The sequence below is a fragment of the Rhipicephalus microplus genome, chromosome 8 (assembly GCF_043290135.1).
Source record: "Rhipicephalus microplus isolate Deutch F79 chromosome 8, USDA_Rmic, whole genome shotgun sequence".
Lineage (NCBI taxonomy): Eukaryota > Metazoa > Arthropoda > Arachnida > Ixodida > Ixodidae > Rhipicephalus > Rhipicephalus microplus.
In genome coordinates, this window is record NC_134707.1 from 56,906,316 (window position 1) to 56,931,507 (window position 25,192).

The 25,192-nt window shown below is 47.5% G+C and overlaps 1 protein-coding gene across 2 annotated transcripts in view; it reads right to left on the reverse strand.

The window, feature by feature from the left end:
- LOC119165446 (uncharacterized) overlaps positions 1-24,267 on the reverse strand; it is a 65,631-nt gene extending 41,364 nt beyond the window's left edge. For both annotated transcript variants that reach the window (XM_075871890.1, XM_075871891.1), the window contains exon 1: positions 24,029-24,267. The gene's annotated coding sequence lies outside the window, so the exon portion shown is untranslated. The remainder of the gene's footprint in view (positions 1-24,028) is intronic.
- Positions 24,268-25,192: the final 925 nt, after the last annotated feature.

The following is a 25,192-nucleotide window of genomic DNA, read 5'->3' on the forward strand; positions in this document are numbered from 1 at the left end:
CCCGACCTCACACTTTAGTCCTAACGCCACCGAGAACCTAATGGGAGATAGCTCGTCGCGTCGTGTTTACCACGCTTCCTCAAAACGCGGGCGGGAAGCTACGCTACGCACACGCGCCTGCCTACCCATTCAATGCAAATTTGGGTCGAAAACGGGCGATAAAAGGGAAAGAAAAGCAGCAGACGACACCACTGGAGAGGTACGGGTTTCTGACGTAAGTACCGGCACCCAAAAGTTCGTCATAGACGCGCCGGAAAAGCAGCAAGAAAGACAATGGAATCGAGTGTTGTTCGCGCGAAGCAGGCGACGAGAATAAGCAGACGCGCCAAAGAGGAAAACTAGCAGACGACACACGTCCGAACGCGTGCGGTGTCAGCAGGAAAGAAACACAAGAGACATGGCATACAAGAAACAGACGACAAGCAGAGGTAGAGTCAAAAGGCAGCAGACGTGCGGCATCCAAGAAGCAGAGACGACAAGCAGAAGGCAGCAGCAGACGACCACTAATTGCTGATGCCCGTACGTGGCGGTACAAAGCACATGACGTTAAATGAGAAAATGGAGTGCGCATATAAATAGGTTTACTACGCGAGTTGGAAATTCACGTCACCGCTTCGAGCCACTTAAGACAGTTTAGACAAGGCTCGCACGTTAGATCCGCTATAGTGAATGAAAAACACGTTAGAAAAAAATATCTCTATATAACGAAACTTAGACGGGAAAGGAGCGTCGCAAAATTAAATAGGAGTTTTCACAATGCTCAGGGTGCCGCTGGGAAAAGAAAGAACACTGCGCCATATTTTCTCACTCACGAAAGCCGTTCCCAAATGCATTAACACTGCAAGCGCACATGCACTACATAGGCGAAAACCGCACTTGCATGCGATGACGTCATCCGTAAAGCACGTAGTAAGAAGTACTGTAAAAGCGGCATGCCCACCACTTCCCCCCCCCCCTTAAAAAATAAAGAAACACGAACAAGCTAAATAGGTAGAGTGCCACCACAAGGTAGCGTGTGAGCACTTTAAAGCTTGCTTCGCCACTCAACTCATGTGCATTGCAAAAAAGACTGCCTATTTGCGTCCGTTTTCATTTTAGCAGAATAAAAAGCAAATAAAACACTATACCGCGAACGTAGTAGATTAGAATAGGTTATTAAAGCAATGAAGCACCACTATATATGTAGAAGTAGAACTTAGCACCCAAAAGTCGGGAAAAAAAGATGTGTGTGTGTGGGGGGGGGGGGGGGGCAAAAGGAGTTACATTTGGCATTAAATTTGTGAATCGGAATAAAAACTGTATTTAACTGGTCTGCCAATCACACAGGTCAACCCGAGGTTTGAACGACTGCAACGTGTTCACAATGTTGATCTAATCAATCTCACCGCACGCTCACAAAATTGAACTATAAAGCGAACGTCCTACGTTCCCAACGCTCGAGGTAGGCATATTCTATTCGAATTCTGACTTCGCGCACTTGCAGTAGGCATTCTATAAGGACAGCTCGAAAAGTGTAGGCGCTCATAGGCGGCGCCTTTCGCGGCACGGTTCAAGCAAGCACCGAGAACGGAAGGCAAGGTACACCAATTGAAAGGTGATGTGCGCCCTACGCCCAATTACGAAATCGCGTTCTACTCTTGAAGGCGAAGCTATAAAGCGTTCTCCAAAAGTTTCTAACCTTGAATCACGCTATGTTACACCTGCTAACCCGATTCCCTGTCCCGACTGGAAGGTCTGTGCAGGATTCTTTTGCGAGTGGAGTTTGAAGTGGGAGTGTGGCTGCGTGGTATAAACACTCGACTACGACGCAGAGAACATGGGTTCTAATGCTGCTCTACACAGACAAACATGCCGCCAAAATAGTCTGTCGTTATGATCTCACAAAAGCTGTAGTAATATTTGTTGGGGTTTTACGTCTCGAAACCTCAACACATGATTACGAGAGACGTCGTACAGTAGAGGGCTCCAGAAATTTCTAGCACGTCCCCAACATTTACACATGATTATAAGTGACGGTGTAGTGGAGGGCTCCAGAATGTTCGACCAGCTCGCTTTCTTCAACGTGCACCGAAGTATAAGCCTCAAGCATTTTAGCTTCCATATAAAACGCGGCAAGGATTCGATCCTGCGACCTCCGGATAAACGGTGGAGGCCTATAACCACAAGAGCCCCGCGGCGAGTATCTCACAAAAGCTGCCACTATTTGAAAAAAAAAATATACAAAAATGAAAAGATAAATTGGCAAGTGGGGACATTCGCGCGATCAAATCGGTCGCACAAAACCAATCCTGCACGAAACTGCAGCGCACGGAACAGTTCAATAAATAAATTAAGCACTTCTCTAGCGCGGAAACCGGAAGAGGGATGCAATTTAAAAGGGTTCCTGAACTTCCTGTATAGGGATGGATGTCCGGCGATGCGGAAGTAAGTTGCGACGTGGAACAGGCACGATTTAGTACATCCGGTGCCGACATTGGCTGTCACTTCCTCGTTCTTTCCAACCTCAAATTATCCGCATTAACGGAAGTACACACACACGTACGCGCGCGCGCGCATGACACACAGAGAACAGGAAGACGCGGCAGATGTATTAGGTAATACAGATAGAGGAGACAGTGTGCGTGTGTGTAACTGAGAGCACAGATCTCGCGACAGCTGGCCCGGCGGAAACGGGAAAGAAAGGGTTGCCTGAACACTATAAGCAGCCGCGATTTCGCCGCCCCCAATTACGCGTGCCCAATCGGAGTTTTTATGTTTTTTAAATTTTTTCAACACACCGTTACGCAGCACGTCTGTGTCAGGCAGCAGCAGCTTCATCGGACACGTTTAGTTCCGCGAAACATTTACCGGGAAAAAAAAAAAAAAAGGAGGTTGGAGAGGAGAGGGCATGGAACACGCGCTTCACAATCCCCTCCAATTACGTGATCAAAGGGATGAGCCGATATTTTTGAGCTACAGTTGGGACATGCTACGACAAGAGACCCCCCCTCCCCCCCCCCCCCCCCAACAGTCTCCCCTCGTAGCATGTCCCGACTGTAGCTCAAAAATATCGGCTCATCCTTTTGATCACGTAATTGTCTCGTCACGTGATTATCCCGCGCGGAACCATAGCGGTCGCTTTCAAAACAAGAAACTCTGAGAGTTATACTAGCCCGTTACAAGTTCGAAAGGTACAGGGGGGGAGAGGAGGATTGCGCAATCATCGGATAAGCGAAACGGGATCGGAGAGGCAGATGTCACACCACGGCGGCTGTGCGGCCTTTCAACTATCTAACTCAGAGGCGCATGACGGTAAAAAAAAGGTGTTTCTCAGCGTATGACACGACCATTGAGTTTCTCGCAAATACCCAGAGGGAAGTGTGGCACCAAGGTATATGCGAACTTATTGTGGGGCCCCATTGGAGCACTGGGAATGAACGGTATATCTGTCTGCGAGGCTTGTGTTTACTCCTGTTCAGCGAGGCTTCGGCCCAAAAGCGAATACGACTGCGTAAATGATGCTTCTCTAAAACAAAACGTTCATAAGCGGATCTCTTTAACGCGCATTATATTATAAAATAATAGTCCACTTACCTCGACGCCACAACCAAACGGCGAAAAAATGAAACAGACGGCATAAAAGTAGGAGCACACACTTTGTCGTCTGTCTGCCAAGTTTAGCGGCCGCTGGTTATACTTCTTACGCTTGGTAAAATAGTACATCAACACGCAGAAGGTTCCAGCGTAAAATTAAACACGTTTCTGTTCAAGGACAACACAAAATAGCTTATTACGTGCTTTTTCAGTAAGAAATTATTCTTTTTTAACGTGAAGCCAGGCGCGTCTTTGAGGTATACACACAGATCCGAGTCAAGTTCGAAGCTCGCATGTCCCGTCATTCCCTCGCATCCAGCAGCTCACTAGCGCCAGATTTCCCCCTAGGTAAGTTTGTGAGAAACTCTACGGACACGAGATCGCACTCGGCGCCATTTCTCGCTCTCCTTGTTCTCCAGCGGTTTCGACACACTGAGCGCTGAGCGCGCCGGTTCCATCGCCCACACATAAGACGAATCGGCGAGGAGAAAGTGCTACACGGGGAAAGACAACGAGATTGATATTACGCCGGTACACCCGCTGACGTTTCTACGCGGAGAAGACGCGCTCGGTAATATTACCGCTTACTCGCAGTGACGCAGTACATACACGTTATTTGCTAGCGACATTCACCGCCATCACCAATGTCAGTTATGGAGGACGAATGCGATCGTGGTGATTATCGGTGAACAGCTATACGAGCGCCAGGGTCTATCCATCAGCATAGTTTGTTAAAATCAGCTGAGGCGTATCCAGAACTTTTTTTTTCTTTGGGGGGGGGGGGGGGGGAGTGTAATCCCCAACTCCCTCCGTCCTGGCTACGCCCATGGCGGCAAGGTATTACAACGTATTCTATTGCACAATGACTTACTTTTTGTTGTTGTTGCCACGACAATCAATTCTTGCTTTCTATTGTATTGCATAATGGCTTATTTCATTTTTCTTACTGTTTTCGTAAAAGCTTTCGCGTCTATAACGTACTGTTATGCCTATATAACAACTCCTACTTTATGAATGTCACCACTGCTGCACTTCATTCCAACACAGTAAACTTCCCTACTTGACACGAACCGCCAACCAGTTGATAGTTAAACCTACTCTCGAACGGAGGGCATCTGAGACATGGGCCCCATTCGGCGGTCTTGTTTGGCCGAAAATCACTCAGCAGTTTCTGAGTTTTTTTTTTTTTTAGCAGCATCATACGCGTGCCTCTTCGCGTAGCGCATTATCATCATCGGCATCAGCTTCACTACGCCCACTGCAGGGCAAAGGCCTCTGCCATGATCCACCAATCGACCCGGTCTTGTGCTTTCCGTTACCACGTTATACCTGTGAACGTTTTAATCTCATCGGCCCACATAACTCTGTCTACCCTTCGTGCGTTTGCCTTCTACGGGAATCCAGTCAGTTACCCTTTAAGGACCAGCGGTTACCCTGCCTACCAGCTATACATGCCCGGTCCGTGTCAATTTCTTCTTCTCGATTTTCAACCATGATATCATTCACCTCATTTTGTTCCCTGGCCCACTCTGCTCTCTCTTGTGGTCTCTTAAGGTTACACCTATCATGTTTCATTCCGCCGCTCGTTGCGTCATCCCCCATTTAAGCTGAAGTCTCTTTGTAAACCTCCAGGTTTCTGCTCCGTAGGTAAATACCGGCAAGATGCAGCTGTTATATACTTTCCTCTAGAGGGAAGGTTGCTATATGCCAGTCATGATTCAAAAATGCTTGGTGAATGTGCCACAGTACATTCTTATTCTTCTAGTTACTTCAATCTCGTGGTTCGGCTGCGCGGTTACTGCATCTCCTGCACGTAGCGTATAACTTAACTCAAACAGAAACTGAAGCTAACCTAACATCGACGCGACGCAACTCAACCAACACTAAGCTTTACCCAGTCGAACTTGATTTTAAGCCAACACAGCAACGTGTGTTGAGTGACGCACGTGAACACCGCCTGGGATGAGGCGCCCGAGGAGATAAGGTTTTGATTGATTGATATGTGGGGTCTAACGTCCCAAAACTACCATATGATTATGAGAGACACCGCAGTGGAGGGCTCCGGAAATTTAGACCATCTGGGGTTCTTTACCGAGCACCCAAATCTGAGCGCACGGGCAAGGAGATAAGGGTTTACTACAGGATCAGGGTTACCAGATGCTACTGAGCTAACAGGCATTGCGAAGTAAGCCAAAAAGAAGCGGAAATTCACTGAACTTTTTTCGTATGTTTGAGAATATTTCTAATTTGTAATAAAAAAATTCCACTCACATGCGAAGGAAAGCTGAAAAAAAAAACACTAATTATTTTATACAGCGATGATGTGCGCAACCAGGAACGAAATCACATAATTAGAGTTTAAACGTTTCCCCAGGACGCAGACTCCATTCGATTAAATCCACGTTTGCTAGGGCATTATTGACGTTATCTGTTGATTCTCCCAACGTACGCTGCATTTAATTACAGAAAGTCATCGATAAATACGCTATTGGTGAACGACTAACGGGCTATCTGTGAAAGTGACGATCCTTAAAATAGACATATTTGCTAGTAAAATGCAAATAAGTCAAAAATTTGACAAGCGACTGCAACATTCTACACGCGGAAGAAAAGAATACCAAATTCGAATCTTAAAAGCCGGAGCAGACAACTTTGGACAAAGCGGACACAAATAACCAATCCGCACCTCAAAAAAAAGCAGGTTCCAGCGGTACATAGTGACTTAGAGGGGGAAACAACCAACAAAACGCGACGACAATACATTGAATGGGACTTTATGCTCAGAATGCGAACGTCGAACCAGTTTCTGGACAATACACGAACATGGCAAGACGGCTGGACGTTGCAGCGTCGATTGAGTTTCAAACAGAATCTACAGAGAACAACGGGGATACAGCCGGCGCAGCCGAACCATATATCGAGCGGTCAACCCTCCCCCTACTTTATGCAGACTGTTTTGTCGTTTATAATCCTTTTTTTTTTGTTTTATTACGTACATCCGAACAGCTCCCACCTGGCATAGAATTCCAACGACGCACGCGCGGGTTTCGGAGGACAGTGGCATAAACGCGCAATCAGCCGGTTTTTCCAGAAAATCGAGTTTTTTTTTTTTTTTTTTTGCCCGTTTGGTCAATCGTTTGTGCATCACCGATCTGCTTACCGAATTCGGGGACCAAGTGCTCGCGTTCACGGACACTTCCCAATATCGAGCGCTAGATGAAAGCGAAATTAACACACCCACGCACGCACACAGCACACAATGACACACACGCAAGCATACAGTCCAAACACACATTAAATATGAAAACAAAAACACGTTTCTGCAGACGGGAGTTCTCTTTTGGACACTGCCCGTCAATATACCTGCCACACTCCAACCGTCAACTTCAGCAACGCTTATATTTTGTACAGATTCGACGAATTATTCTCCGATGAGTAAACAAACGAGGCGATTGTATAACGAAAGCAGCGGACATGGAGCTCGAGTATAGAGAGAAGACGTGCTGTGATCGCAGGCTTGGATTACCGTGCTAGTGAACCCTAACCTTTTCAGATCTTTAGGTTGTAATTCGTAGCTATGTCTATCAAAAACAAGAGATGGTTTGACCGCTTGCTCAGCAAACATTTTTTGTTTTTTTTTTGGTAGTATTATTTTTAAACAACTTTTTTCAGATTGGCTTCATTTTCACTTTAGTTTCATTTAAGTATCCTACCGCCCGGTTCTTCGCCCATCCCCCTGTGTGGGTGAGCGCCATCCATCGGAAGTCATCAGCAACAGCATTCATTTCAGTAAGTCCTCGCGCTAAATAAATCTCTCGTTCACCGAGGGCGCGGGTGCTCGCGATTCGCAATGAAGTCACCCACCGAATGATCAAGCGATCAACGAAATCAGACCGTCAGACAGGCCGGAAATTCACAGAACGCGGTCCGTCGCAGAGATGTATGGGGAGGACGGTTATTAATTGCGGAGTCCAACTTTATTACGATTGCACAAAATATTTTTGCAACTTTGTACGGGCGAGATTATCTGCGGTGTCGCGACTCCCCTACCGGCCCCATCTACATCTCGTGGAGTTACAGTACATCTCGTGGAGTTACAGTAAAAAACGCGAAATAAGCTCATTTTCTTACGGCGTAAGCAGGCAATAGAAAACTCTTAGGAACAGTGAGAGGCGTTCGTCGCTAGATCGGACCTGCGGAGATGCGTTTTCTGTCCGGCTGGCGGCAAAGGCCAATGGAGCGAGCCTTGAACACGGGGCTGCACTCATTCGGCCCCCAAGCTATTTTCTTCAGTGAAAGCCATTACTAGTTGGGTAGCGGCTGGAGAGAAAATGGCGATGATATTACCTAAGCGTACTTCTCTCATTATTCTTAGGTAGCCGGGAACGCACATAAGCGAGCTTCGCAGACGCCGATACTGGGGCGACGCTGAGACATACATACATGCATACGCTTCGAGTGTACACTCATACGAACTGCGCACATTCGCGTAAAAGATGGATGGATAAACGGACGGATGGACGGACGGACGGACGGACGGACAGACAGAGAGTCAGAGAGACATATCTGTCTGGATAGATAGATAGATAGATAGATAGATAGATAGATAGATAGATAGATAGATAGATAGATAGATAGATAGATAGATAGATAGATAGATAGATAGATAGATAGATAGATAGATAGATAGATAGATAGATAGAGCGCGCGAGAGAGAAAGAGAAAAAAAAGCGTCCCCGTAGAGCACCACCGCGGTATCTCCCCTATATGACACCACGAAGCCGCAGCTGGCCCTGCACGGCTGCTACAGGCACACACCTGCCCCTTCCGTCCATCGCCTGATATGGTGCCGACAGCGGACACGCGGCGGTCGTGTGCCGCTTCAAAAAACACACACACCCTGCAGTCAGCTTCAGTGGCACCACTCACTCGCTCGCCGTCTCCCTACTCTTGCGCCATCTCTTAAGTGTTGCTCGCGAGGCTGGCGCAGAGAACCACATAAGGTCGCACGAATCAAGGCGACACCAAATGTTCTAGTCTAACAACTGGTACCCATCATTCAGAGTTTATTCAATCAACCGGGTACGAAAAAAGTGTTACAAAGGCATTCGGACCATTAGCCTGATAATTAGTGGTCATGAGTTTACATGAACATATTACATGTCAGGATGGTTCTGTATGTATGGCCAGTCAACGTGAACTTGGAGGTATAAGAAAGCACCTCGGGAGCCTTATGGCGCGCATGCTCTGGTGTCCAAGGGTTTCTGGCTTTTTATTGTCCTCCAATAAAAAAAAAATCAGTTGATCTCTAGCACCCGTTCTGTGTAGGTGTTCCCTACTTGTGTCTGCGTCAGTCCCCCCCCCCCCCCCTTTTTTTTTTGTGTGTGTGCTACGAATATTCACACGAGTGACTTATGCGCAATCGCACGAAATAACCACCACATGTCACGACGAGTCTCGGCTCTAAAAGACAATGTTGACACCGATATAGGCCTTATAGCCGAAATTGAGCCGATGTGACGCGAATTTAAGGCGGTGAAAACGAAAGTATGCGCGTCACTTAGGGCGAAATGATTTCGTCTGCGTTTCGCGAGTATCACACATACATACATACATACATACATACATACATACATACATACATACATACATACATACATACATACATACATACATACATACATACATACATAAATACATACATACATACATACATACATACATACATACATACATACATACATACATACATACATACATACATACACCAAGTTGCGGCTTGATATCATGCAGCTTATTACCTGTGTGTGTGTCCCATGTGCTCTGCCAATAACCCCACGGCTTTCGTTTTAGAAAAGGTTTCATGTCAAGTACAGGAATCGGTATCGATGTGTTGGTAGCGGCTTCGTTGGCAGATCCAGCTAGCTGATCCACCAAAACGTTACCTAGTATCTCGCGGTGCCCTGGCACCCAGCAGACTACAACATGCTGTTTGGATGAGTAGACTGTGCATAAGTTTGAGTGAAATGAGACAAACGGCATTTCTGTGCTTTTCTAAAAAGTTTTCGGAGCTTTTACTACGCTTAGGGAGTCTTTGTATATCATGGCCTTCTGTAGTTTATGCAAAGAAGTGACCATTTCAAGGGGGTGCTGCCCTTGCCCAAATCAAAGAGACAACCCCCCCCCCCCCAAAAAAAAAAAAATCCTGTCTACGGTCTTCCTTGAGGCTGACGGCTACTTCGGCGACACCAGAAACACACCAGGGGAGGAGGACTCTGCTGACGGGGAGGAGGAGGCAGTCACCACGCATCATGTTCTCGGAGATAGCGCTCCCAATCAGCCTATCTATCTTTCGACCAGCGTCACTTCCGTAACGCCACCACAGCCGTCGTCACGGCCGCAGAAGACAAGCAGCTGTCGAGAAACACATACCCACGCCTTGCTCGCGAAGCTTAAGGGGAGAAAAAACACGAACAAACGGCGACTCGCGTGCCGGCAAGGCGGACACGCCGGCGATTGTACAAGTCGATGCAAGCGACCACGACGACTCCGTCGTTATCGGCACACCACCGCCGTCAACGTTACGACGACCTTCCAAACACGCGCAGCCTCAAGTCGCGCTATCTCCATACCCTTTCTCTCTCTCTCCCCGTCTTTTCTCGTACTTTGGCGTGAACGGCTTTCAGCTGAATTCCATCTCTTCTACTTAGCACTCGTGTGCGACCAGTCTGAGAAAGTCGAGTGTCAACATTTATTTTTGCGATAGTTAATGCTTTTCCCCCTACAACGCCGACAAGAATAACGTAGCAGCTGCGAGTCGTGTATGTACGAGAAACGGGCGCACTGTGCAGCCATTCCTGACAACACTCCATTCCGTATTCCGGACACTCCATTCCGGATTCCAGCCATTCCGTTATGCGTAGAAGGACGGTTTTTCTCCCGCAAATAAAAAAAAAGAGCGAGTGCAAGCTGCAATACGGATCAGGGCCAGCAAAGAGACAGCACGCGGAACGGAATATTTCAGGGAAATTGACAGCTCTGAAGCCGAATCAGGCCACATTATTAATTAATTAAGTAACTAATTAATTATGCACCAACACTACCATGTAGAGCCATTGCTGTAGTGGGGTTCGTAAATCAACATTACATACACGTCATCAAAAATAGTATCAATCACAAATAATGTTGATTGATTGATCAATTGATCAATCAATCAACATTATTTTGTCTATTTCACAAACAGCCAAAGAAGCAACGAGCAAAAGCTGTCTTCCTACGGCTTGACGAGCCCGCAGCCTGCATTACCAGAGCTCACGGCAGCACAACGACAGTTACATTTACATACAATTTTTTTTAAAAAAAAGAAAAACTATTCCACAGTACGAAACGGACAAAAGCGGATAAATGACAGCACGCGATATATATGGCACGGAATGCACGGACTAAACATTTCTACTTTCCTAAATGAAAAAAGAAAGCTGTCTAAACTACGCAATCTCGACTATAAACGCCAGTATCGCGAGTCTATTATATAAAGTCAAAACGCGCGTGGCCGATGTAAAAGTGCGCGATCTGTGGTTGGGGTGGAAAGAAAAATAGGGGACAACAGTCGGCCAGTGTTGGCGTATGCGACAGCCCATTTACGCTATACGGCTCGAGGTTACGTGCCGTGCTGTTTTGAAAGCACCATATATAAGCGCTCAGACCATAGAGTTTCCTTAAATTACCCTAGAGAAACCTCTGGCATCAATGTCTATATATGGGAGCTGCAACGCACGGAGCTTTAGCGAGCAATGGAAGGATGGGTATGCAGTAGCCAAATTTGTATAGTCTTCATTTGTCAGCTTCGTTAGGCTCCGCGTGGCTCGGAGCCGCGTTGTCGCAAGACCACAATCAACATCAGCAGCTGCGCTTCACCGCCTTCAATTACCTTTTAGGCTCACCAATTCAATCAAATTAGGTCAGGAAGTTCACAAACGTCAGTTCTTTTTTTATTAGAAACGAATCAAAAAATAATGGCAGCATATCCACGGAGCGAATGATGGAGAGTGGGGCGAAGCATTCGTCCGTCCATGCGTCCGTCTGTGTGACCGTCCGCGCGTCCATCCGCCCGTCCGTGCGTGCGTCTGTTCGTGCGTCCGTCCCTGCATCCGCCCCTACGCCCGTTCATGCGTCCGTCCATGCATCTCTCTGTGTGTCCGTTCGTCCATCTATTCAACACTTTAAGTACCACCATCTCGCATCTTTTCATCATATATTCCTCATATAGAAGCATCGCCATCCAGCGGACATTCCAAGGACTGAACGAGAGGAGGCACACGCACACTTTTTTATGGCTTGCGCTTCGTGTCTACTTTCCACCTTTAACCAGCTCGAGTTCACGGTATATACTAGTTCACTGTATGCATGGCACTGCGGCTCAACGCTCGCTAAACCTTTCTAAAACTAAGGAGGTTACGCCCAGCGACTATAACGTAGCAACCCTTTCTTGTCAGATAGTGCTCAATGTGCATGCCAATGGCTGCTAATGGGGATCGCAGCGTGCTCGTTAACTAAAAGCCGAATGCTCCTGTCTCTCATTCCCCCTTAGCAGCCATTGGCATGTACACTGAGCACTATCTTTTATTGTTCAACAACGCACAGAAGAAATCTCTCACCGGCACCACCTTGAAGGTCAAAACGTTACACTTGTTACACACTACAACGGCTACGAGGGACGAACGGGTGTCGCTATAAGGAGCTTTGCCCCTAAAAAAGCAATGAAGAAAACGTGCACTCGAAGCCCGCAAGCACGAAGAATTCGGTCATTCCAGCGACGCAGGCGGCGCCATGTACGGACGGACGGAAAAACTTTATTTAAAAAAAAGGAAACCCTGCAGGGTAACCGGCCCGGGCTCAGGCCTCCCCGACGTTTTGTGCGGTGAAGCGTAGCCTTTCCACCGCTGTCCGGGCCCGCTGGGTTGCCCACAGTTGGTCGTGCAGATCTGAGCTAGTCAGCGCACTTAGCCAACGCTCCTTGAGAAGGTCCGGTTTTATATTGTCCTCTCGGTATACTACTGTGACAAGTGTACATTGCCATAGAATATGTGCCATATCTGCGTGTTCGTGCTTACAGAGGGTACAGCTTGTTTGCGGGTATTGTCTGGAATTTACTCTGTTCAGGTGTACTGGGTTTGAAAAGGTTCTGGTTTGCAATCTTCGCCAATCTGTTTCTCGAGATCTGTCTAGCTGTTTGTGTGGTGGCGGATATTCTTGTCGTTGTCGCTTATATAGTGTCAATAAGTCATGATACGTGACCAGTCTCTGTCGTCTTGTATCGCACATTCATTATTGTCATCACCTCCATCGTCCTCATCGCCTCCACCGGAGTCGTCCCTCCTTCTGTGGTGGGTGCGGGGGACCGGGCCGTCGCTATCCGAGTCGTGGTGGGTTAGTTCTCGCACGGTTCGGTGGGCCTTCTCGTTGAGGTTTTGAGGGATGGTTGTGTCTTCGATGTTTAATTCCCCGGTGTGCGCCGGGATCGACTTGAGGTATTTGGGTACAATTTTGCCGTTCCGGAAGGCTTCTGCTCTGCGGTTCAGGATTTTGGCTGCTTCGGTGGAGACCCACCCCTTTGTGAAATTCCTAATGGCCATCTTGGAGCCATGTAGCCGCGCTCCGAAGCTGTCACACGGTGATAAAACTGTAACGACAGTTCGGTCTCTCGGTAGTCATGAACCAATGAACGCGTCTTCACGCTCTGTGACGCTGACGTAAACGGTCGTGGCATCACCGTCTCGTCCGCCATTTCGACCTTCCGGAGCGCCGCCTGTAGTCGCTGAAATGATCGAATAGGCAAATTTGTGTACAACCCAGCATTTCCACGGCGGCCGAGCGATCGCACCACCAGAGGACCATACATAGTTAAATTTAGAAAGCACTACGGCCCCTCAACCGTCGGATGCTTGTCTGTCAACTGGCGTTGTTTACGAAATATGGCGGGATCAGACAGTTAAGTGTTGATAGCTGTTCAGTGCTGGCAACACACTAAGTGCAACGGTGTGCACTTTCCACACCTGCAGAAGAAACAGATATCGTGCATTATCGAAAGCTCATTTCGTGATACATGTGACACGAACGATGAAAAGCTGCGAACGTTCATCGTCCGAGCAACGTATACGCGCTGTGTTTGGCATATATCCACTTCGTGCCTTTCGAGCGATTTCACGCACTCGTAAAGCGTATTAAATACTATACGGGAAAAATGTATACCCGTATAGTTTCGGTTTCCCACACTGCGGGTACTCTCTTCTGCTAAACGCGTCTATAAATTCGTAACCACCCCTTCTTTCACTGGTAACCGGCTTGAAACCAAAATTTTAGCATTTACTCAATACACGCCGATGAAATTGTTCCATGCAGGCCAGAAAAAAAAAATCACAGCATATATGCGCGGAATGAATGATGATGATGAGTGGGGCGAAGCGTCCGTCAGCCCGTCTGTTCGTTCTTGCTTCCGTCCCTCCGCGCAACCATCCGTGGGTCAATCCGCGCGTCCGGTCGCCTGTGCACGCGTCCGTCCGCGAGTCTGCCCATCCATCTGTCCATCCATTCGCGCGTCCATCCGTCTGCTAGTCAATCCGTTCATCAATGCGTCTGTCTAGAGAACACTCCAAGTACCGCCATCCACCACCTAGCATCCCCTGTGGCACATACCCGCTCTAGAGCGCTTATGTGCCACCAGTGGCTACGTACGTACGACATACATACATACATACATACATACATACATACATACATACATACATACATACATACATACATACATACATACATACATACATACATACATACATACATACATACGGAGGAGGAGGAGGAGCAACAGACCCACGATATAAGGAGCTTCGCCCCTAAAAAAATCACGCCCGCGACCTACACAGTGAGTACCGAACGTGTCAACTCAAACTCTCGACCTACCGACCATGTGGGCCGCACACGCTTCTCCGCATGCAGCTACGTACGATATGGGAGCGAGGACTTCAGAAGCTCGCGCGACAGCGAACCATGAACCTGCGCCGTGTAATTAAACTCCATCTTCTGAGCGTTCTGAGGGTGTAAACAATCAACTGCGTCATCATCATCATCATCATCAGCCTGACTACGTCCACTGCAGGACAAAGGCCTCTCCCATGTTCCGCCAGTTAACCCGGTCCTGTGCTTGCTGCTGCCAATTTATACTCGCAAACTTCTTAATCTCATCTGCCCACCTAACCTTCTGTCTCCCCCTAACCCGCTTCCCTTCTCTGGGAATACAGTTAGTTACCCTTAATGACCAGCGGTTATCCTGTCTACGCGCTACATGCCCGGCCCATGTCCATTTCCTCTTCTTTATTTCAACTATGATATCCTTAACCCCCGTTTGTCCCCTAATCCACTCTGCTCTCTTCTTGTCTCTTAAGGTTACACCTACCATTTTTCTTTCCATTTCTTCGCTGCATCGTTCTCAATTTAAGCTGAACCCTCTTTGTAAGTCTCTAGGTTTCTGCTCCATAGCTAAGTACCGGCAAGATACAGCTGTTATATACCTTCCTCTTGAGGGATAGTGGCAATCTACCTGTCATAATTTGAGAGGGCTTGCCGAATGTGCTCTACCCAATTCTTATTCTTCTAGTTACTTCAGTCTCGTGGTTAGGCTCCGCGGTTATTACCTGCCCTAAGTAGACATAGTCTTTTACAACTTCAAGTGCACTACTACCTATCTCGAAGCGCTGCTCCTTTCCGAGGTTGTTGTACATTACTTTCGTTTTCTGCAGATTAAATGAACAGCGTGACCTCGCTTAATTATTTAAAATGATGGAGCGTCATCGCGATGGCGTTCAAAACACCTAGTGTGCAATGTTTTTTTTTTAATTCTTCTCCTGTATCACTTACTCTAATGCAAACGAGAACTACCAGACAACCAAACCAAGGAAAGAATAGGCGACTTATCCTTATTAGCTGTGACCTCAATTTCATTTTAAACCTGGGAGTGTCAGTCGGCGTTGCCAGTGTCCATGACGGCGGTTGCGGAGCACCGACTTTTTTTTTTTGCCTGCAGGTGTCCCACAGCCCGTGACGTTTACCCAAGCTGGCAGCTGACCACTGAACCCGTGCACATCACCTGAAGGCACAAAGTCTGCCAGAACGAGACCCTCGCTACGAATGAAAGAACAACTTAGAGGCTCGTTTTCCTTCTTCGTTAGACACGAGGTTAAGGTTCATTAACAGATAATTTAGCGGTTGAAATCTTGCGGGACCTTGTCTGTAGTAATTATGACATCGACACTTATAATACAACAATTACGACAGATAAAATCACCCGTACTTTTCTTCGGTATCACTTCTCATTAACGTCGCACAGTAACATAATAATTGTTAGGGTTCAATTTCCCAAAACCGTGTTATTGAAGGGACGCCGTAGTGGGGAGCTTCGGAAATTTCCCGGGTCTCCTTAAGGAGCACCAACGTCTAACCACGCGGGCATCAATCATTTTCGCCTCCATCTGAAATACGGCCGCCGCGGCTGGGACTCGATCCCGCGACCTTCGGGCCGGCAGTCGAGCATCACAGTTACTAGACCTCCGTGGCGGGTCATTGACGCTGTGACCAGCAAAAAGAACGAGCCCCTAGAATCCCCTTTCGTAACCGCACTGCTAAAAAAAAACCATCAACCGTCTCGACCAAACCCGTTTTAATCCCACCCCGTGTTGATAAAAGACGAGGAGCTTTATTTCAAACTCCATGCTCAAACACACCTTCTTGGACGCAACAAAATTCACCCCCAAGGTCGTACGGTCCATCCATACTCGCTTTTTCTCTTCTCTACACCTCCGACCACCCGCGGCTGACGCCACAAGGCTGCTTCCTCACCACGCAATGCGACGAATAATTTTATTCAGGCGGGATCCCACAAGAACGAACGGTACCCCCCTCCCCACCCTCAATTCGGAACCAACAATGGCCGTCAGCATTAATGGCGGAGCCGCTACAATGGTGCTCCCAGAAGGCCACGAGCGCATCTCTTCCGCGCTCCGCATGACAGCAGACGCGTGCAGGGTGAACGAAATACGTACGACCAAACGAGAGGAAGACGACGAGGAAGCATACGGCGTCACACGGAACCCCCCCCCCCCCTCAGCCCCCCCTCCCTTTTACTAACGCACTTTTCTCACTTCCTCAGCTTGAAGTAAAGAGATAGGCAGCCGCAATCTTAGAAGAGTGCGCAACCCAACACACAACCTCCCCCCCTCCCTCTTTCCCATTACCTTCCAAAGGTGCGGCACGCGCCAGGTTTTTCTTTCTCAATCGGAGCTTTTAAACAGACAGCGAAGCAGTCGTAGTCCGAGCCAAAGCTGAGTCCTAGTCACATCCACGCGAAAGAAAAAAAAAAAAGGTGCAGACGGAGATGAAGAAGAGCAGAAGGAAGGAGCAATGGGAGCAGACGAGGCGCATCCAATCCTCCGTTCTTACTACTACGTTTCACAACCACCGCCATTTTCAGCGACTACTACTACTACTACTAAACACCCCTCGTCCTCTTTCTTATGTAGCCAGCGGCTCGGACCCCCTTCCTATTGTGGGCGTCACTCTCGAAGGAAGGAAGCAAAGCAAAGAAGGAAGAACCCTAGACCCCCACACACGGCCTCCAACTTCTGTTCGAAACGTCGTCTGCTCAGCAGGCGTGCGCGCGCAGCCGTCGTCTGCTCTTCGGACCACGCGCGCTGTGGTTTGCTCGCAAGGAGCGGCCGCCGCGTAAAAGGCGGCAGCTGCGGAGCGAACCATATAACCCCCCCTCCCCCCGTCATCTCCTCCGGAGAAAACACCGCCGGCAACTACTTCCCACTTCCTCCATTCATTGGGCCCTCGGAGGAGGGCTAAACAACACCTTAACCTTGCACACAGACCCCGCTTCCTTGCCCCCCCTCACCGCAACCGGTGCTCTGCCATTGCCGCCCCTCGGTGCGGAACAGCAGTGCTGTTCCTTCCTGTATTCCCCTCTCCCACCTCTTCGTCCGTGTTCCTCGACGTCAGCTGTTCCGGCGAGAGAAAAGCAAATCAAAGGTTGCCAGGGGGGGGGTGCGAGCCCCCTTCCCACTCGGTAGCAGAAGGCGCGCTCCAAGTGCAAGCGAGAGAGACGACGACGTAAAACTTGTGCATGTGTCGACTACATCGTCTGCTAGCTTGAGAGAGACAGACAGACAAAAAAAGTGTCATCTGTCTGTCTCTCAAGCTAGCAGACGACGCAGTCGTCCCATACACTAATACTACTACTACTACGCGCGGTATACATCTTCTGGCCCAGACGTAGCGGAGTATACGCGCACTTGCAAAACCACCGGACCACGTGACACCGGTGAGCGAGCGAGCGCCGGCATGGTGGTTGTTCCTCAATCCGACGAACCCCGACCCGGCTGCCGCTTTCATCGAAGTTTCGACACCGCACAGTCTCTGCGGCAGCGCATGCGAAGTAGGCGACAGCGGCGCGCAGTAAGAGATACCCCCCCCCCCCCCTAATTCTCCCCGAAACCCGCACCCCGAAAAAAAAAGAGGGGGGGGGGGGGATAAATTGGCCAGGAAACTGCACGTGTATAGGGCTGACTGCTTGCAAGAGGGAAACGTGTCCCAAATTAGGCGACGCGACATGGTATTTTTCTTTTTAACACTCCACCAGAATTGCGCAACGAACTATCGAAGGAAAGTGTTGATATGTGGGGTTTAACGTCCCAAAACAGCCATATGATTACGAGAGACGCCGTAGTGGAGGGCTCCGGAAATTTCGTGTCGAAGGACAGTATAGTGCAAACGTTTCTAAACAAGGTTAGCAAGCCGGCGACCAGTGCAACGGTAAAGATCATGCAAACGCAGAACCATCGTAAACAGCAGCGCTTATAAAGCGACACAGTTGAAAAACCCTATGCAAGTGGTCGGATACATAAAACACGAACGAAAGAATGAAAAAAAAAAAAAGAAAGCTTAACTCGGCTACATTCGATTCGTGAATAGACGTCGAATCTAGCACAGAATTCGAAAATTCACGAATCGAATCTGCTACATTCGATTCGAGAATATTCGACTGCTATTCGAGAGTCGGCGAATATTCGTTTCCTGCACCAGCACTTCATAACTCGATACGAACAGCTCTGCTAAGCGACACCACAAAAACGAGAGACCGAATACAACGGACATTGCCTTTACTGACAGTAAAGCAGCAATTTATGAATTTCAGCTCGCATAACACAAACTATCATATCAAACAAAAAACAAATACAATTATCAGGAGTTGTGTACTCCAGCAGACGTTTTCGACAAAGTTCTAGCCTTGAGATGACAACTGCGGGTGTTTCCTTCTTTCTTCATCTTTTTTTTTTGATACACTATTACAGGATTTCGTGGTAACCTTTATGCTGTTGTCTCATCTCGGTAACCGTTCGTTGCAGTTACCGTGTATTGTAGGAGTGTCTGAATACTGAAATTGAGAATCGAATACTGGTCGAATAGCGATCATATCGAATACGAGTCGCACACAACTCTTTGTTAATCCTAAGGCACCTATTTTCAGGACAGCCCCAGATTTCTACCACTTTATATTTTAAATAGTGACAAACTTGAGCCAACAAACATTACCATTACATTTAACCAACAGAGGACGTCAAAGTTATGAAAACTGATTGATTGATTTGATTGTGGGGTTAAACATCACAAAACCGCGATATGATTATGAGCGACGCCGTAGTGGAGGGCTCCGGAAATTTCGACCACCTTGGGTTCCTTAACGTGCACCAAAATCTGAGCACACGGGCCTACAACATTTCCGCCTCCATCGGAAATGCAGCCACCGCAGCCGGAATTCGATCCCGCGACCTGCGGGTCAGCAGCCGAGTACCTTAGCCACTAGACCGCCGCGGCGGGGCAAGTTATGAAAGCTGAGGTAAGCTCGTATGTAGCGGAGATTAGAGTAGTCGAGAGAGTGAGAGAGAAGGATAAAGGAAGAAAGGGAAGTAAACCACAAGAAGAGTCCGGTTCGCTACCCTCCACATACATTTTACCTCTGTAGGATGAGTACAACAGCAACTTGAGTATTCCCAGGTGGTACTATGACATCAGTTTTTAAGTACCGCAAGGAATAAAAGTTAGTTTTTCAACAATTAACATCCCTCATTTCACTATGCCAGTGAATTGGAGACACATTCGCTTCGGCTACACTAGATCGAACTTAGAGCGAAAACTCCTTCGCGCGGTGAGGAGTAAGACTTCGATTCGTTTTGAAGTTCGTGCACCTTGGCAATTCACTAAACAAAAAAAAGAGAAAAATAATCCATTACTCACACAAGCTGTTGTTTTTCGGAGTTTTCTCTCCCCTGCTGATTATCAATAATATATATATATATATATATATATATATATATATATATATATATATATATATATATATATATATATATATATATATATGCGGCGATTCGGATATTTGCTATTCGATGCGTGCACCCAATCGAATAAAAGGCTGAATTTTCGAATATTCGCACAACCCTACTACATGGTACGCTTACACGACATTCCACAGGGGCCTCTGTCACCATTTGCTGTACTTTCCGATTTGATTAGTCGGCCGCGGTGAATTAATTAGCGGTGACGGCTCGCGCTCGGCTGCTGAACTGAACAGGGGTCTCAGAATGAATAAAATGAGCAGGGGTCTCAGAAGGAACAGGGGACTTCAGAATGAATAAAATGATTGTCACTTTGGTAAACACTCGGTCGCACTATGTCCTCGGCTATTTCGATTACTACTGATTTATTCGGGTAAGTTTCGGAAACAGGACTGCTCAAAAGTTGTTCACTTTTTTTTTTTTCGTCGGGCACATCAGGTGGTTACCATTTGTTGAGACACAACTGTGGCACAAAATCTGAATATTTCACAATCGACTTCAAGATTTCAGTCCCTCTGCAGATCAACACGTACATGTTTTTTTTTTTTTTTCGAATCCTGAAGGCTAATCCCCTTCACAAAGAGTTCATATATATATGAGGTATGAAAACTGCGCGTTGTTTTTTTTTCTTCAAAATCGCCGCCTCAAGTGACAAAGTAAGCACCCCCCCACCCCCCCCCCCCCCTTCCGCTGAACGTTAAAAACTCTTTTCACCGACCCGTGCCTTGCGGGACTAAATTTCGAAACTGCGGCTCGCTGGACGATGCGAGTTTGAGACTCCAGGACTAGAAAGTCGCGGTTTACACACCGGCCGAGGCCGTATATCGTTTCGGCGGAGGCGAAATCGTAGCGGCCCGTGCACAGTCCCCGTTAAAAGAACCCCAGGTGGCCAAATATCCGGAGCCCTCCCCTGCGGCGCCCCTCATAATCAGATCGCGGTTTTTGGATGTAAAAACCCATACATTACTCTATTCATAGTTATTACTACCTTTCATCGATTCCAAGTCGTCCCTGGGGCGTTAGTTTTCAAACTTAAAGAACACCAACTGGACCACGGATACGCTCTCACTGGAAGACCTGTGGCATTACTAACTGAATCTGCGAGTCTCAAGTTTAATTTAAAGGCGTGGCGTTTTAGGAAGTCGACAAACTTATACGATTTCGGAAAATCCACTCGTTACTTCAATTCTTTTAAAAACAACGAACGACGCTTTTTTCCCCGCAACTTTCTGCTATCAATCCTGACAGTTTCGTTTGCTAGGTGCATCGGCAACCTTACCATCATTTCTCGCGGTAATGTCATTCTCAGGAAGCTATGAATACGACTATTATTATTATTATTATTATTATTATTATTATTATTATTATTATTATTATTATTATTATTATTTGATACTTCGGTGATGTTGGCGATTTTTCATAACGCCAGCTACTCGCGAGGATGATAGGACACATACACAAAAAAAAAACCCGGAAATTAATCGAAACTCATAATGAACAGCTATGCATAGGCAGAGTTCATATAGGTCCACCGGCATAACAAAATAATAAAAATACCCACAAAACGCTATACCTACACAGAATACTAGAGCTCGATTGATCGATGTGTCGGGTTTAACGTCCCAAAACAACACTACAGCTTACATAAGACGCAGCAACGAGAGCACCACGTGTGCTGCAAAACATTTCCTATAGCTGCTCATTAAAAAAGAACATAGCTTGGTTCAGCACAGTACATATAAAAAGGGACAAAGGAACACAGACGTAAAGAAGGGTGGGCGCTCCTTGAAACTCGCCCGAACCACTGATGATTCAAGTAAGGAAGCTATTTGCCGAACTTGACCCGACGTCCCGCCATCAACGAAAGCGCATTAAATGGCACACATATGAATTACTCCACCCAAGAGGCTGACCTCCACGAAACCCTTCGTATTTGAACCCCTTCCAGGAGTCTTGAAAATATTCTACTCGAAAGACTCACGTCATTCGAGGGCCTCCCCGCCTTACTAAGAGAGGTAATATTATCGCAAACTGAAGAACCATTGCACCTTTTTTTTTTTTTCTATGCTTCTATACGACACACAGTAACAATAAAAACTTGAGTTCCAGAGGCACAGAACGGTGGTTCCTCACTCTCCTTTTTTTTCTATACCGTTGTATTATCAAGCAATAAACGGATTAAACGTTTTAAAGTTTACTCGGAAATATGAACAAAACAAACACAAGTTCACCGCTTTTCACCACAAATCTGACATATTTTAAATATTCGCGCTTAAAGAAATCAACTAACTAAACGTTTTTTTTTTTGTTAAGAGTTTTAAGAAGCACGAACTTTAAAATTTTAGGCTTTCGAAACCTTTTCCTGAGTTAAAAAAGAAAAAAAAAAAGAAACACGCTACAATAAAAAAAATCTTCGAAGGAGAGCCCTTCAGTCAATCACACTGCTGGGCATATATCATAGCCAAGCCAGCTGATCAATAGAGAAACGCCCTTACGAAATATACTCTTGAGAGTTCGGCCAATCACGTTTTTTTCTTCTTCTTTTTTTTTCTTTCCAAAAGACAAAGGCGCACCTTGCACACACAGAGCCGGCGATAGTTCCACTCTGGAAGTTGGGCTTTCGCGCGCAGCAATGACCTGACCCGGCCGTGTGCTGGGACCACGGGTCGCAGATGGCGAATCGGGGTGTCTCCCGACCCGTCTGACCCACTCGGGGCAAGGGGGCACACCCCGTGCCAGATTAAACGACAAAAGAAAGAAAAAAAAAGAACTAACACAGTGGTCGCATCGAGTCGGGAACGAGAAGGCGCGAGGATGCGACACCGTAGCGTGAGTCGAAATGGTTAAGAATAAAAATAGGAAACTAAAAACCACCGCCCAGCCATTCCGGAGTTTCAACCAACGTCAGGTGTTGTTTTTTTTTTTCGTTCCCCGTAGCTTATTATTTTTTTCTTTCAGAAGTTCCGATAACATTCGCGACCCATACGATCGGTGCTTCTTCCATCGACAGGTAATCAAACACGAACCCGGTTAATCCTCATAAACGCGAAAGCATGAGTCAAACACGAAGCAATCACGTCAGAACCGATCCTGCGACATTATTATCACCGCTCAGAAACGACGCATCCCGTTCAGCGCGCAAGCACAAAACCATACAAACAACCACAGCACGTGTGCGTCACGGCAACAAAAACATAGCCAACCGTAAAACACACACGCACGCACGCACAAAGAAGACAAGAAAAAAGCGTTCACAAGCACCTTCCAATGCCAAAGATGTTTCAAACGCAACGTAACGTGCCGCGGTGTCGTATCGTAAGCGGCAGTAGATGTAACGGGGGCGAGTTTCTTGTTCGGCGAGCGACGCGCCTAGCGTCTCCGCCTACGCATCACGCTTAACCGATTCACCGGCGCCGAGCACGGCATGGCCCACCGCACGATCTAGCTCTGAGAACGCGACGAATTTCGTATGTCTCACACTTTTAATACATCGCGAACATACCGAAGGTCTTAACAAACGCAGCGTTACCGAAACAACGGGGCAAATCGGTTATCACACGCGGTTTGTCGGAAGCACAGGGCGGGGTAACTGTACACGGTAGCGCCAGAGGCGTGACGACCACAGGCGCGACATTTCGAAGCATCAGCATAGCTTCAGACACGTCAGTAACGCAACAAAAACAGTCGTGTCGTGCTCGGAATGAATTCGAGATACTTTCGATCGCGGCTGAGTTTGCAAATCGAGCCGAAAAATCAATTATTGAGCTCCAAAAAAAACCATGTTATGTAACTAAGCCTAACGATCCGGGCAGACGTGCGGAAAAAGCATCGCGTAATCCGAGACGGCACGATCATAACAGTCGAGATCTTCACGACAGGCTGTCGATGACTCTGCGACTCGCACGCAGTTTTATCGCACACACCTTGCCGAGCACGACAAGCGCCCCACGCGACATCACCAACGCGAAGTTTCAAAGTTCGCGAGAAGCAAAATTCTGAGTACTCACGGAGCTCCGCGCAAGAAAGTCAGGTTGAGCGGCGGCGTATCAATCCATCGTGGCACGTCGACGCTTGCAGCGGCATACTGGCACTAATCACCCACCACAACGTGCAGACCATTGATCTGGACGAAGAGATAATCCGGATTACGAATAGACGCGACGGACGGACACAATTAGGCGGCAAAAAAACGCACGCAATCAAAATAATGGCCGCACGAAAAGCTCGCGCCGGCGACTCCGGCAACTCTTTCCGTTTCGCCAACTCCGGCTCCTGACAGGCCGACCCGGGCCGTGACGTAACGTGACGTCACACCCGAAGAGTCATTCGGTTATCTCACTTCGTGAACACGCTTCAGAGCGCGTACAAATGAAGCCGAGCTGGCCGAGCTTCGCATTAGAAGGTACCGCAATTTCAGTCTCTAAATCGCGGAATTTATGGCTCATCTGTGCACAGGTGCCCGTTCAACCTATCACTGCTTATTAGCGGGCAGCTAGAAGCATCACAAAGGCGATTACAGGTTGGTGTTGAGGTTGCCGAGCGTTTATTACGCGCATCAGCTGCGTGATCGTAGCAACGAATTTTCTTTTTTAACTAGCCCAGTCGTGCCAGTAGCTTATCACTCGTTCTATTGTTGAGAGCTACGCAACTGTTGTGCGAACAAAACTATGCATTTGCTCTGGAGAACGAACTTTACTTTATAGGTGTGCGAAAGCACGCTTGCCACGGAGCCGATGCTTTTGTGTAATTTTAATTAGTAATGTTCGTCTGCTATCAGGAATGTCCCGTAAACAACACGTCTGGTGTTTTGGGTGACGAAAAAGGTTAATTGTGCTTACGTTGTGGGTGCCGTCGTGTGGAGTATTGTCGCTTTGTCTGTTCGTCTGTTTGTTTTGTTCTTCAACTGTTGGGCTGCGTGAAGTTCGTCACTATGCACGGCGAAGAAACGTGGTCATCTTCGCATGCTCTGTCCGAGCTAATAATGTTCGCTATTCCACGATTTTTACGCGTTTGTCAAAGTAAGAGCTTTTCCTAATTTTCCTCTCCGAGTAGCAGACGACAGCACTGTCACGACGGCGTTGATCGTTCGCGTTTCTTTTTGACAGAAAAGCCACCTAGCGTCGCTCCCTGCGCAACGAAACCGAAACAGAAAAAGTCAGAAGACTAGTGTT